We start from the raw sequence: 13,721 nt of genomic DNA, 5'->3' as shown, positions 1-13,721 counted from the left end.
GAGATTGCGTACTGTGGTACTAACTGTCTCCCAGAGCTATTTTAGGATCAAATCAAATAGACAATGAGGTATAGCCTTTTCATTCTTAAATATTCTTTTATTCCTTTCTTTCCAAACATTCTAGATAATGAAGCCTGGCCTGAAAGCCCAGGACAAGTTAAGGAACTCATTCTCTGAATAGTTTCCTCTCCACTTTTTTAGGGTATTTGTTATACTACTTCTGTCCTTATCTGTCTATTGGAAAATGGTAGAGAAAGAATCCCACAGCTAGGTGGTGTAAGAGCAGCTGTTGAGAATGTGCTCCATAGTATTCTCCTGCTTTTCACAGAGCTGGCACCTGGAAGGCCGCATAACCCCCCTTTTCCTAATGTTGTCCCAAGTTAAAATTTTCTTATGATGAACCAACCACATGAAAATCTTGATCTTCATCCAACCCTGGTGCTTCCAGAGGTGCTGCCAGGTCTTTTCTAGAACACTGGAATCAAGCCCAAGGAGAATGCTTTTAGCTTCTTTAAGATTAAAGGTGCATTTATTGTTATTGCCCCATCTCAATTGATCCTGCCCCTCTATTACTAAAATCATTCTTTGTTTAAGCAAGCTCCCAAGAGCCTCTGCTTTAATTTTTATGGGGCTGTCATCTCTGCAGTCAATTTTTCTCCAGCTTCTCCACTTTCCAGAGATCTGAGCAAGATCCCAAAAATCCTTAACTTTGTTTAACCCCTAGGAATCTGTTTCCCGCTTGAGTCTTAAAAAATCCTCTGTTAACAGCATTGGTTCTTGTTGCCATTTGTCCTCCCAAAAGAGTGCAAGATCTCCTGCTTTGATTTCCCAAAAACTGTTTTTTTGAACAAGGCTTCTATTTTCCCAGGCTCTATTCCAGATGTGAGAACCTTTTACATTTCCAAACATTCTTATAAGATCATTAGTGTGCCAAGAGATGGCATATTTCTCTTTCCAAATCCTTGCCCACTAGGCTTTTGGCTCTTGAACCCATCGCCACCAAAGCTTGGCTCCTAGAACTTTACTAAGAATCTCCTGATCATCCAATCCTAGGCCCTTGTAGCTCTTGGGTTTACAAATTTTATCCCAAGAGACCAGGGCCCATTTCTTCTTTGTTTCTTCCTTACCCCAGAGGAAATCTCTTTGAATATTCCTGAATTGTTCTAAAACCCCTTGGGGAGCTGGAAGGGCTGATAACATGAAAACTAGGATAGATTGCACAACCACCTTTGTCAGAACCAACCTGCCTACCAGGATCAAGACTCTAACGGTCGAATTTTTGACTCTGTCCTACAACTTATTAAGCACCGATTCCCATATACTCTTGTGCATTGGTCTGGCTGTGAGAGGAATTCCCAAATACTTTGTGGGGAGGGAATCCCTTTGGAAGCCAAGAATTCTTGAAATATTTATCTGAATAGCTATGTTACTATTTAAGAAGAAGATTTTTTACTTAGAGATATTGACTTCCATACCTATAGCCATGGAAAATTCCTTCAGGATTTGATTGTAGGCTAAAGCTTCTTTGACTGTGGGGATTCCTTGCAGCATGGTGTCATCTACAAATTGTTGGTGAGTCAGAGCTTGACCATTCTCAGACAATTGAAGACCTTTGATTTTTCCCATTGCCTTGGCATGCTTGATGGACCTTCCAAGTCCCTCCATCATGAGAATGAAAATAAAGGGAGAGAGAGGGTCTCCCTGCTTAAGGCCTCTAGAAGGAAGGAATATCTCTGAGGGAGAGCCATTAACCAAAATTGAAAAGCTAGAAGAAGTCACCAGAGCCATGACCCATCTGACCCAGTTGTGGTATAACCAAAAAGCAGAGAGAACCTTCTTAATGTAAATCCAATTCACCTTGTAATATGCTTTTGAAATATCCAATTGCATGATCATCCCCACCTGCCTTTTACTGGTAATCATGTGAACCACCTCATGGGCTTGAATGATGTTATTTAAGATTTGTCTGCCCTCCACATAACCTGCCTGTTCCTCTGACACTAAATAAGGAAGGAGCGGGTTAAGTCTATTAGCCACAACCTTGGATATTATCTTGCATACCATATTACATAAGGCTATGGGTCTATACTTATCTATAGTTTGAGCTGATTCCTGTTTGGGGATCAGGGAGATGAAGGAGGTGTTGAGGGCTTTCAGGATAGTTTTGCTACTCCTAGAATCCTCCACCACATTCAGAATATCTTGTTTGACAATATGCCAACAAGCTTTAAAAAAATCCACATTGAAACCATCCGGGCCTGGTGCTTTGCAATTCTGCATGTCTTTGAGAACCTCACTAACCTCCTCTTTAGTAACCGGTTTATTAAGGTTAAAATTGTCCTCTCTAGACACCAGCTTAGGGATATGCCTTATAATTTCCCTGATGGATTGTTCCCTGTCTAGATTGTTTTCCCTAGTGATGTTTCAAAAATGCTGAACAAGCACAACTTCAATATTCTTATGAGTGTTTTGTAGCTCCCCATTCTCATCCTTTATCGTAGAGATTCTGTTGTATGCTCTGTTAGCCATAGTGGATCTGTGGAAAAATCTTGTATTCCTCTCTCCTTCCTTGAGCCATTGAACTCTAGACTTTTGCCTCCAAAATATTTCCTCTTGTTTGCATAAATTTTCCCATTCTTGATGATGTTTGTCAGCCTGATCACTTTTGAATTTGTCAAAGCCATCTTTGATCAGTGCCTGGTTGAGTTCCTGAATTTTGATCTCCAATGATTTTTTGTTCACAAAAATGTTACCAAAATCCTTCTTGTTCCATTCTTTGAGCCTAAGCTTAACATGCTTTAGTCTTTTATGAAGGAGGTACATTTTCGATCCCTGGATTTGCAAGTCTTCAGACCACCATTTTTCAATGTTACTGATGAAATCTGGGTGGGAGAGCCAGATATTCTCGAATCTGAAGGGCCTATTCCCGAGAGAAACCATACCCTTGATTTCCAATTGAATCGGCCAGTGATCTAAACCTCCAAAGGGAAGGACTTTGTTGTAATTTCTTTATCTATAAGCATGAGCTCCTCTGATATCATGAACCTGTCTAATTTAGAGGCTACCTGTGCCTCACCTCCTCTTTTGTTGTTCCAAGTAAAAAGGCCATCGCTCAATTCTAAATCAACCAATTTCATATCATCTGCGAATGATTGGAATGCTAAGGAGTCTTTGTTTAGCGCTCTGGTGCCTCCTTTTTTCCAAAAGAGATTTGATCATATTAAAATATCCTTCCATGATCCAAGGAATCCCAACTTGTCTGTTCTTGACATCTCTTAGGGATTCGAGCAATTTGAGTTTGTCCTCTATTCTTTGAGGGCCATAAACATTTGTGACCAAGAAGGTTTTTGAAACCCCCACTGGTTGAATGACCACTGATAAGTAATTTCTGGATGCTTCTGCATCTATTATGCTGATTTTCTGGGGATTCCAAAGGGTTAGAATGCCCCCCGCTGTGTTTTTAGCTTTAACCTCTAGAAACTCAAATCTATTGAGCCATTTGCTATGAATTTGTTTTATTTTCTAAATGGAACATTTCGTTTCCTGGATGAAGATCATATCCGGCATTTCTTGTTTCATTCTATAACTGAGCATTCTTTGTTTTCTTTTACTACCTAGACCTATGATATTCCAGGATGTGAACTTCATAATTAAATATTTGTAAAGGAGTAACTGGTTAGGTCTTTCATCTTACCCAAGTCTATCATTAGCTTTCCACACTCCATTAAGAGGTCCTTTTGCTTTTTCCTACCCCTCTTCTTTCCTACATTTCTAGTAGCTAATCCTGGAGTTGATTTCATTTTTTTCACCCCTCTGTACTCCTAGCTGTTAATGGTTTTTCCTTTATCTAAGCCCCTTTCCTAAGTTTTCCATAAAAACAACTGTTGAATTCTGTTGCAGTCTTCTTGGGGTAGTGAATCTATCCCTCCCGTGGTTCCCTGCATCAAGAACCCTTCCAGATCTAGGTGTTCCTTATCTAGAATTTCCTGAAGTTCATGGTCCTCTAGATCTGTTTCACTCTGGGTCATTTCCTGATCCATCTCTAGTTCTGTTTCACTCATCATAGTTTCTTTCTTATTACCAATCTCTTGTGTTGGGTTGCAGTTTTCTTCCTTTTCCTTTTCCTTAGGGTCGTCCTCCATAGATTGGTCTTCATTAGCCATTTCTTCATTCTCTTCCAGTGCTTGATACCTATTTTGACTGGCCTTTTGACCCTCATTACAATGTTGCTTTGGTCCTTTTTTGCCTCCTTTTCCTCTACTTGCCACTTTCTGAAAGCTTTTTGTGTCCTTCATTACATTAGGTTTGCTCTTGTTGTCTGCTCTACTAATAGGGCAATCTCTGAACAAGTGTCCATGTTCGTGGCATTTATGACATCTGAACGGTATGTGCTCATAGTCCACAGTTTGCACCCATTCCTCATCAAAAACTTCCAGGATGACTTCATCTAGAAGGGCTCCTGATAGATCCATTTCTACACAGATCCTTGCATAGGAAGTGTATTTGCCCCGTCTTGTTGCTTCTGAAGCTTTAACAAAACGACCTAGTTTATTGCCAATGGCAGCAAGAGATTCAGTTTTCCAGTAATTAAGAGGTAGAGAATAGAGCCTTACCCAGACAGGTACCGAAGTGAAAGTCTCTCGCTCTAGAATGAAGTTCATCATCCAAGGCCGCATATAGACGCCAACTACTGCATAAAAGTAGGGTCCTCCCTCAAATATTATGTCTTTGTCTTCGATGTTTGATAACACCACGGTGAAAAATCCCTTTGACCCAAGATGAAGATCAATGCTTTCTTTGGGTTTCCAATGGTACTTGATCCATATCTGTAAAGCCTTTTCCATGGGCCATAATCCCATGAATTTGCAGATAATAGCATAAGTCCCCATATGTTCCCTGTGCACCTACAGTGTAGGATCATTTAACACTGCTCTAGGAGTGATCTCCATTTTGGGTCTACACGGTCCCTTTTGTTTATTGTCCCTTGTTCCCTGGCTTTTGTCTTCTTCCTCCTTATCTTTAGTGCTAACATTTTCCTTGGGCCTGACCCCATCTGTCTTGTTTTCATTGTTACCTTTTTCTTCTTCCACAGAACCTCTGACATTACCCTGTGGGGACTTGCCTCTATAGGCAACGACATCCTTGTAGGAGGGAGTGGAGTTCCCTCCTCTGCTGCCTTCCATTAGGAGCAAGCACTAAAACTTTCAGAAACCCTGGCTACGTGTTTTCTCCCGCTGCGCCAAGCCAAATTTCGAGTTTATTTCACGTTATTCATTCATTATGTTTTCTTCATATAAATTAAGTCTTTTACAGTAATCTGGGCAAAATCTGACTAAGTTTTAGTCTTATTTTGAATCCCCTATGAAATTGTGTTTATAAAAAGAGAATAATTTACATAACTATTTGTTAGTGTAAGTTCCTCTTTAATTATAAATTACATCAGATATTTGTAACAACTTAACTATATTTTGTATATTAAGAAAACACCATTTTCTTAAATTCTTCTTATATTTTGTTAAGTATTTAGTTTGAATATTCAATGAATTATACTTCTTCATGCTCTCCTTTTCCACCCCACTAAAATCAAATTAACTATGTGCAGTTAAAGAACAACCTTTTATTTTACTTGGAAATCTATCTGAGTTTAAAGCACCTGTTTATAATTTGTTCACTGGTCATCCAATAATTAGAAACAATAAAACATTATAGATGCTTTGGCATAAAAAATTGACCTAGAGTTATCTCAAAGGACAACACCTTCCACTTGCATCAGACATTCATGTGATTGAATTTATAAGGATTAAATTCTTTGTTTTCTCAATCAAATGCTTATTTGTGTATGCTGTATGTACAAATAGGTACATGTGTAGCTAAGTTGTCTCTTCTACCTATTTTCTCTTTCTTGTTACCACACCAATAATATTGATATGATTTGGATTCCCACCTTTTACTATGATCAACATTTTTATCAAAGTGTTCGTACTTGTGATTTCAATATGAAGTTTATGTGGACAACATTAGGGTAAATGGGAATCTATAATCTTTTGAACAATATACCTGATGATTTTGGTATATTGATGGATAATGTTATACAGGTTAGGTTGGTGACCCTCCAATTATGCAAGGTGGAGATGCAGGAAACTCTTGTCATTTGGATTGGGGGATTCATAGTGGAGACCATTATTATAAAATATTTGATTAACTCAGTCAACTTATTTATTTGTTTAATACCCATTCAAACTTTTGTTTATTGATCTGCAAAAAAGGTGACCTGGTTTATAATCTTCTTCTACTTACATTTTAGGCACATGAAAAAAACTAGGCTTCCAAATTTGGCAGAATCTCTGCCAACATGAAAAAAAATTAGGCTTTTAAATTTGGCAGAATCTCTACCAACATGAAAAAAACTAGGCTTCTAAATTTGGAAAAATCTCTGCCAATCTCATTGGCAGGGACTTGCTGCTTCGCAACTCATCTTGTTTTAATGTTGGAGAGTAAGCATAGAGTGTAGCACAAAACCCCAATGCCATACATAGAGGATTTATTCCAAAGGGCAATAGAAAAGAGGTTGAGGTTTTCTTCATTTTTACTAAAGACTTAAATGCCATTTTATCAAGTGCATAATCAATCATGTTGGATTCAAATTAGTAGATTTTGTTGCTGGTTGTTTTTTTTTATTATCATTTTTATTTTTCCCACTCTAATCCTATTCTCTATGGATCTTTTTGTTATCCCCCTAGATCTATTCTATAAAGGTAGAGGGGGGATGAAGTGTATGCTTGTATTGTATAGTTCTTTTTGTTTTGAGGTTCTTGTCTTCACACCCCTTTTCTAGTTGAAGTACTTATGGGAGGACATAGTTATCATTGAGGGGTAGAGAGTGCTTTCCTTGTATCCATGAAATTTCATCTTTGGATACTCGTGGTTAGTGTGGATTTGTAAATGTTTGAATGCCCCTTGGATATTTTGTTGGTGTAACGGATATTAGCCAAACTTTATGCTTACAATTTTAACATCTGTTTAGTGGTTACATTTCAAAATCATTGTTATTGATCGTTGTATTTTGACATCTTGAATTAATTAATAACGAGCACTCTCAATTAGTTTTCTAGACCCCATAGCCAGTAGGATTCAAGCATGTAGCTCATTATTCATAATTGCATCATATATACTCATTGTTTTTAACTTTTTGGCATGCAAATCAGTTTTCTAGAGGCATATTTTTATGCTATCACAACAAATTTACATGATTCACAAAGTGAGAAATCAATTTGTGGTGTAATTGCAGATTTTAGGTTTGATAATTATAGGTCATTTATAGGTTATAAATGTCTTCAAAGTTTCACTTCTAATTGAGGATTAAACTGAACATATTGAGTATCTTATATGTAACTATTTCTCCCTCCAACCACTTTTTACTGTAGGTTTTAACCCTGTACAGAAATTAGCCGCATACGAATTCTAAAACACATAAAATAAACAATAGCGACAATAGCAAGAGCATAACACATAAAACACATATACACAGAGATTTCCCCTAGATCCCAAAACCAGGACTACCAGCTTGAATTTTCATTATGTTCCTTTCAATGTAATAATACATATTTATACATGCCAAAGCATCCAATACCATGGACCAAAAAACCATCGCGTCCAATACCATGGACCGAAAACCATCGCGTCCAAAAAACATGTGCGAAAATCATGCACAAAACCATAGGTGGGTCCGCCCAACCTAACATAGGGTCCAAAACCAAAATTTTTTGGGGCGCTGCCCCAGACCCCATAAAGTGGGGTTACGGGTACACCTCAAACCCCCTGTGACTCCCCCCATTACACAATCGACGCAACGAATGGGGTGCTCCCCCCCCCCTCCTCTAACCCCCCGGTTAACTACGTGGGCTAGTCGTGGAAAGAATATAACACAACCCAACATTGTCCCACTTGTTGTTTTCTTTCCACAGGGGGGCACAAGAGAGCTTAGTCATTTTTCCAACCCTGAAACGCCCATTGTTTCTCTACACCAAGAGAACTTATCAGAGCTCACAGATTTTGTTAATGCATTTGCAGTATTCTTCAAAGTGTCCACCTTTACCAACAACACCTTTTTGTCTTCTATCATTTCCCTCACAAAGTGATACTAAACATCAATGTGCTTTGTCTTTGAATGATATGCAGGGTTCTTTTCCAAGAAAATTGCACTTTGGCTGTCACAGTCTATCCTTATAGCTTCCTGTACTAACCCCATACTTTAACACAATCTCTGCAACCAAACTGCTTCCTTGCTTACATGAGTGGCTGCCATGTATTCTGCCTCTGTAGTTGATAGTGCCACTACAGATTGTTTCTTACTCATCCAACTGACTGCACCTCCAAATAGGTTAAACACATACCCACTTGTAGATCTTCTCTGATCTAGATCTCCAGCCCAATCTACATCAACAAAGCCATGAATATACAACACTCTGTTCAATCTTGGTCTTCCTTGGTAGCACAAACCATAATCACTAGTGCCACACAAATACCTGAAAACCCGCTTCACTGCTGTCCAGTGCTCCTTCCCTGGTTTTGACATAAACCTGCTCAATACTCCCACTGCATGTGCAATGTCTGGTCTAGTACAGACCATTGCATACATCAGGCTACCGACTGCACTTGCATATGGAACATGAGACATGTCCTCTTCCTCTTCTTGTGTCTTGGGACACTATTCAAAAAATAACCTCACACCTACAGGAATAGGAACCTTCACTAGTTTACTATCCTACATATTAAACCTCTACAGTATTGTCTCGACATACTTCCTCTGGTTTAACCAGAGCTTCCTCTTTGTATGATCTCTTTTAATTTCCATGCCCAAAATATAGTTTGCAGCACCAAGATCTTTCATGTCGAATTTGGAGGACAGTCGGGTCTTCAAATCCTATATAATTTTTTTGTCATTTCCAACTAGCAATATATCATCCACATAAAAGACCAAATAAATAACACGGTCACCAATTAATTTAAAATACACACAGTGATCTGTTTTGCTTCTGGTGAAGCCAAGTCCCCGTATAAATGTATCAAATTTATGATACCACATCCTTGGTGACTGTTTTAACCCATACAGACTTCTTTAACTTACATACCAGTGCTTTCATACCCTTCACCGCAAAGCCTTCAGGTTGCTTCATGTATATTTCCTCTTCCAGATCCCTGTGAAGGAATGTTGTCTTTACATCCATCTATTCTACCTCAAAATCAAAAGCAACAACAACAGATAAAAGTAATCTAATAGAAGTTTCCTTGGCAACAGGAGAAAAGATATCACCAAAGTCAATTCCCAACACCTGGGAATAACATTTTGCTACCAACCGAGCTTTGTATTTCTCCACTTTTCCTTCTCCATTTGTCTTCTTTTTGAACACCTATTTGCTGCCAATGGGTTTCCTTCCAGCCAGCAACTCCACGAGATCCCAAGCCTCATTTTTGTGTGCAAAGATGCCATTTCATCAACCATGGCCTCTTTCCAGAGTTTTCCATCCTCTGAATCCACTGCTTCCTTCACAGTTCTGGGATCATCATCAGTAACAAACAAAGCAAAATTTGAACAGAAAGCAAATGGACTATACCGTTCTGGCTACCATCTTTCTCGAACTGATCTTCTCACAGCTGGAGTTTGTGGCTCTTCATCTTCTGATTCCTCCTCTGTTGTAGAGTTTGATTCTTCCTCCTTTAGCTCAAACTCTATCTTCTCAGGTTCCTTTGGTTGGACTTCATGTTTAATAACATCTTTCACCTCTCTAAACACCACATCTCAGTTGTACACAACCTTCCTTGTTACTGGGTTCCAAAGCTTATAACCCTTTAAACCATCCTTATACCTAATAAAGATGCACTTTTCAGATTTACTATCCAACTTGGTTCTTTTCTCCTTTGGAACATGTACATATGCATCACATCCAAATACCCTTAGATGTGAAAGAGAGGGTTTCTTACTAGTCCATACCTCTTGTGGAGTCTTATCCTCCAAGATGAAGGTGACCTGTTGACCAGGTAACATGCATTATCCACCGCCTCTGCCTAGAATTCCTATCCTAACCCGGCACCACTGAGCATGCTTCTTTCCCTTTCCATCAATGTCTTGTTCATTCTTTCTGCAACTCCATTTTGTTGAGGTGTATATGGAGTAGTCGTCTGCCGTGATATACCACACTTCTTACAGAATTCTTCAAATTCCTTGCTGCAAAACTCTCCACCATTATCTATCCTCAGCATCTTTATCTTCTTCTCTGTATGGTTTTCCACCAGAGCCTTAAATTATTTAAACCTGTCAAAGACTTCAGATTTCTTCTTAAGGAAATATATCCATGTATTCCTTGAGAAGTCATCTATAAAAAATACATAGTACACAGACTTACCCAGTGATGGAACATTCATAGGTCCAAACACATCACTGTGCACAAGCTCTAATATTTGTTTCGCCCTCTTACCACTAGAGGTGAAACTCACCCGATTCTGCTTCCCATATACACAATTTTCGCAGAAATCAAAATCCAGAGAGCTATTACTCGTACCTTCTACCATACATTTACCATGAAGTATTCGAAGGCCCTTCTCTCCAATATGTCTAAGCCTTTGATGCCACAGCATGGTCTTCTCTCCAAAGACCACTAGATTTTCTGCTCCACTTTCAGGAACCAGAGAACTATTGCACCCATCAATAACAGTGCTACCTTGCAGCTTGTACAGAGTTCCAATCCGAACTCCCCTCATCAATACTAGTGCTCCCCAAACCATTTTGCAGGTATCCTTCTCGAACACTGTTTTTACACCTGCATCATCTAGCTTGCTTACAAAAATCATATTTCTGGCTAATGCAGGAATATGTAGAACACCTAGAAGAATTCAAACCCTTCCACCTTGCAACTTCAACTTTAATTTTCCGTGACCAATGATTCTAGCCTTCGTGTCATCCCCCAAGAAGACATCACCACCATCATACTTCTCATACTCGCAGAATCACTCTCTATGGGGAGTGAAGTGAAATGATGCACCTGAGTCAATCAACCATGCCTCATGATTTACATGTGTACTTAAAGAAGCCAAGTACACATCCCCACCTTCATCTGAGGTGGTTTTCGCCTCTGTAGAAGGAGCCTCATCAAATTCCTTTCCTTTGTCGGGAGCTTTAGATTTACAGTCCCTTTTAAAGTGGCCTTCCTTTCCACATTTCCAGTACACCACCTTTACAGGTTTTCCTGGAGATTTAGATCTCCCACTCAATGACTTATTTTTGTTTCTGTTCTAGGACCATCCTCGTACAGACAAGGCATCACCATTCTGGCTCTCCATATTTTTCCGTCTCATCTCCTCCATCAGCAAGGCTGAGACTATTTCATCAAACTGCAAGGCAGTTGCATTGCTACCTATTGCAATAACCAGACTATCCCACGAATCTGGTAGAGAACACAACAAACTGATGCACTTATCTTCATCTGAAATTTTAATATCAACAGATGCTAATTGACTTACCACAATATTAAATGCATTCAGATGCTCTGTCACCGAGTCTCCATCTTTCATCCTTAGGTTATACAGCTTTTTCCGCAGGAACAATTTATTCACTAGAGACTTAAATTGGTACAAAGTCCCTAACTTGTCCCGCAAAACCTTCGCCGTAGCTTCCCCTAATACATTCAACAATACTGAATCTGAGACGCACAATTGTATTGTGCTCTTTGCCTTCCGATCCAACTTCTTCCATTCTTCATCGGACACTCCCGTTGGTTTAGTACCCAGATCTACCGCGAATCACTGATATTTATCCACCAACAGATCCTCCATCTTGAGTTTCCACAACTCAAAACTCTGACCATTAAATTTCTCAATCTCTATCTTTCCACTGCTCGCCATCTTCTTTCACCACCAGAATTGATCTCGCAGATCTCCCACTGAACAGGGTCTACCACAGGCCCGAGCGAAACCCCTCAGCAACAAAGGCATCCCCTTGAAGCCAAAATAGCTCTGATACCAAATGGAGGTTTTAACCCTGTACAGAAATTAGCTACATACGAATTCTAAAACACATAAAATAAACAATAGTGACAATAGTGAGAGCATAACTCATAAAACACATATACACAGAGATTTTCCCCTGGATCCCAAAACCGGGACTACCAGCTTGATTTTTCATTATGTTCTTTTCAATGTAATAATATATATTTATACATGTCGAAGCATCCAATACCATGGACCGAAAAACCATCGCATCCAATACCATGGACCGAAAACCATCACGTCCAAAAAACATGTGCGAAAATCATGCACAAAACCATAGGTGGGTCCGCCCAACCTAACATAGGGTCCAAAACCAAAATTTTCTGGGGCGCTGCCCCGGACCCCATAAAGTGGGGTTATGGGTACACCTCAAACTCCCTATGACTACCCCCATTACACAATTGGCACAACGAAGGGGATGCTCCCCCCCTGTAACCCCCCGGTTAACTACGTGGGCTAGTCGTGGAAAGAATATAACACAACCCAACATTTACAACAAATTTACATGATTCACAAAGTGAGAAATCAATCTGTGGTGTAATTGCATATTTTAGGTTTAATAATTATAGGTCATTTATAGGTTATAAATGTATTCAAAGTTTCACTTATAATAGAGGATTCAACTGAACATATTGAGTATCTTATACGTAACTATTTTCACTCCACCCACTTTCATAAATTCCATAACAATTAGGTAGGGACCTGCAACTTCGATGTTATTTTGCTTGTTTAGTAAAAGATTTGCCAGGACATTACAAAGTTTTATAATTTATTAAAATTTGTAGAATTTAAAATTTATGAAGTTTTAAAGTATAATTCTTCAAAGGGTGTCAGCTCAATGGAAGAGCACCTGCTTTACAAGCAAGAGGTTGGTGGTTCGATTCCATTGTGCCCCGATATTCATATGGAATGGCGACGATCAATTTTTGGTGGAGGCTCTTTTGACCATCACCAATAAGCTTATGGTGACGTTTTCTGACCCTCACCAAAATATGAAATCGTTATGGTCATAGGATGTCGCCATATATCTATACCAATAATGATGGCTATGAAAGTTCCATCACCATAAATCACTCTTGTTCATATGAAATGGTGTCGGTCACTATCTGTCATAATAATCATTATTCATGACGGAACTTAAATGTCAACACAACACCACACTTTTGGCGATGTGGCCTTTGGTGACCTTCAATTTTTTGTGACAATGGCTATTTTGGCTATCACCAATGAGCTTATGGTGACATTTTTCGACCCTCACCAAAATATGAAATGGTGATGGTCAACGAGCGTCGCCATATATATGCATCAATAGTGACGACCATGAAAGGTCCATCACAATAAATCATTTTTGTTCATATGAAATGGTGGTGGTCACTATCCATCATTATAATCATTATTTGTGACGGACCTTGAATGTCACCACAACACTTAAAACTTTTGTGATGCCACTTTTGGTGATGTTTAAGTTTTTGGTGACGGAGGCTAAGATCCGTCACCATTGTTCATACGAAATGGTGATGGTCACTATCCATCATTATAAATAATTATTGGTGATGGACCTTGAATGTCACCACAACACCTATACTTTTGGCAATGCCACCTTTGGTGACGTTCAGTTTTTGGTGACAAAGACTCTTTTGACATACAACAATGAGCTTATGGTGACATATTTCGACCCT

This window comes from Pinus tabuliformis, chromosome 5_1 (assembly GCF_031772625.1).
Source record: "Pinus tabuliformis cultivar Carrire ecotype Pingquan chromosome 5_1, CPIR1, whole genome shotgun sequence".
Taxonomy (NCBI): Eukaryota; Viridiplantae; Streptophyta; class Pinopsida; order Pinales; family Pinaceae; genus Pinus; species Pinus tabuliformis.
The sequence above is the reverse complement of the archived record's forward strand: the minus strand, read 5'-3'. Positions refer to the sequence as shown.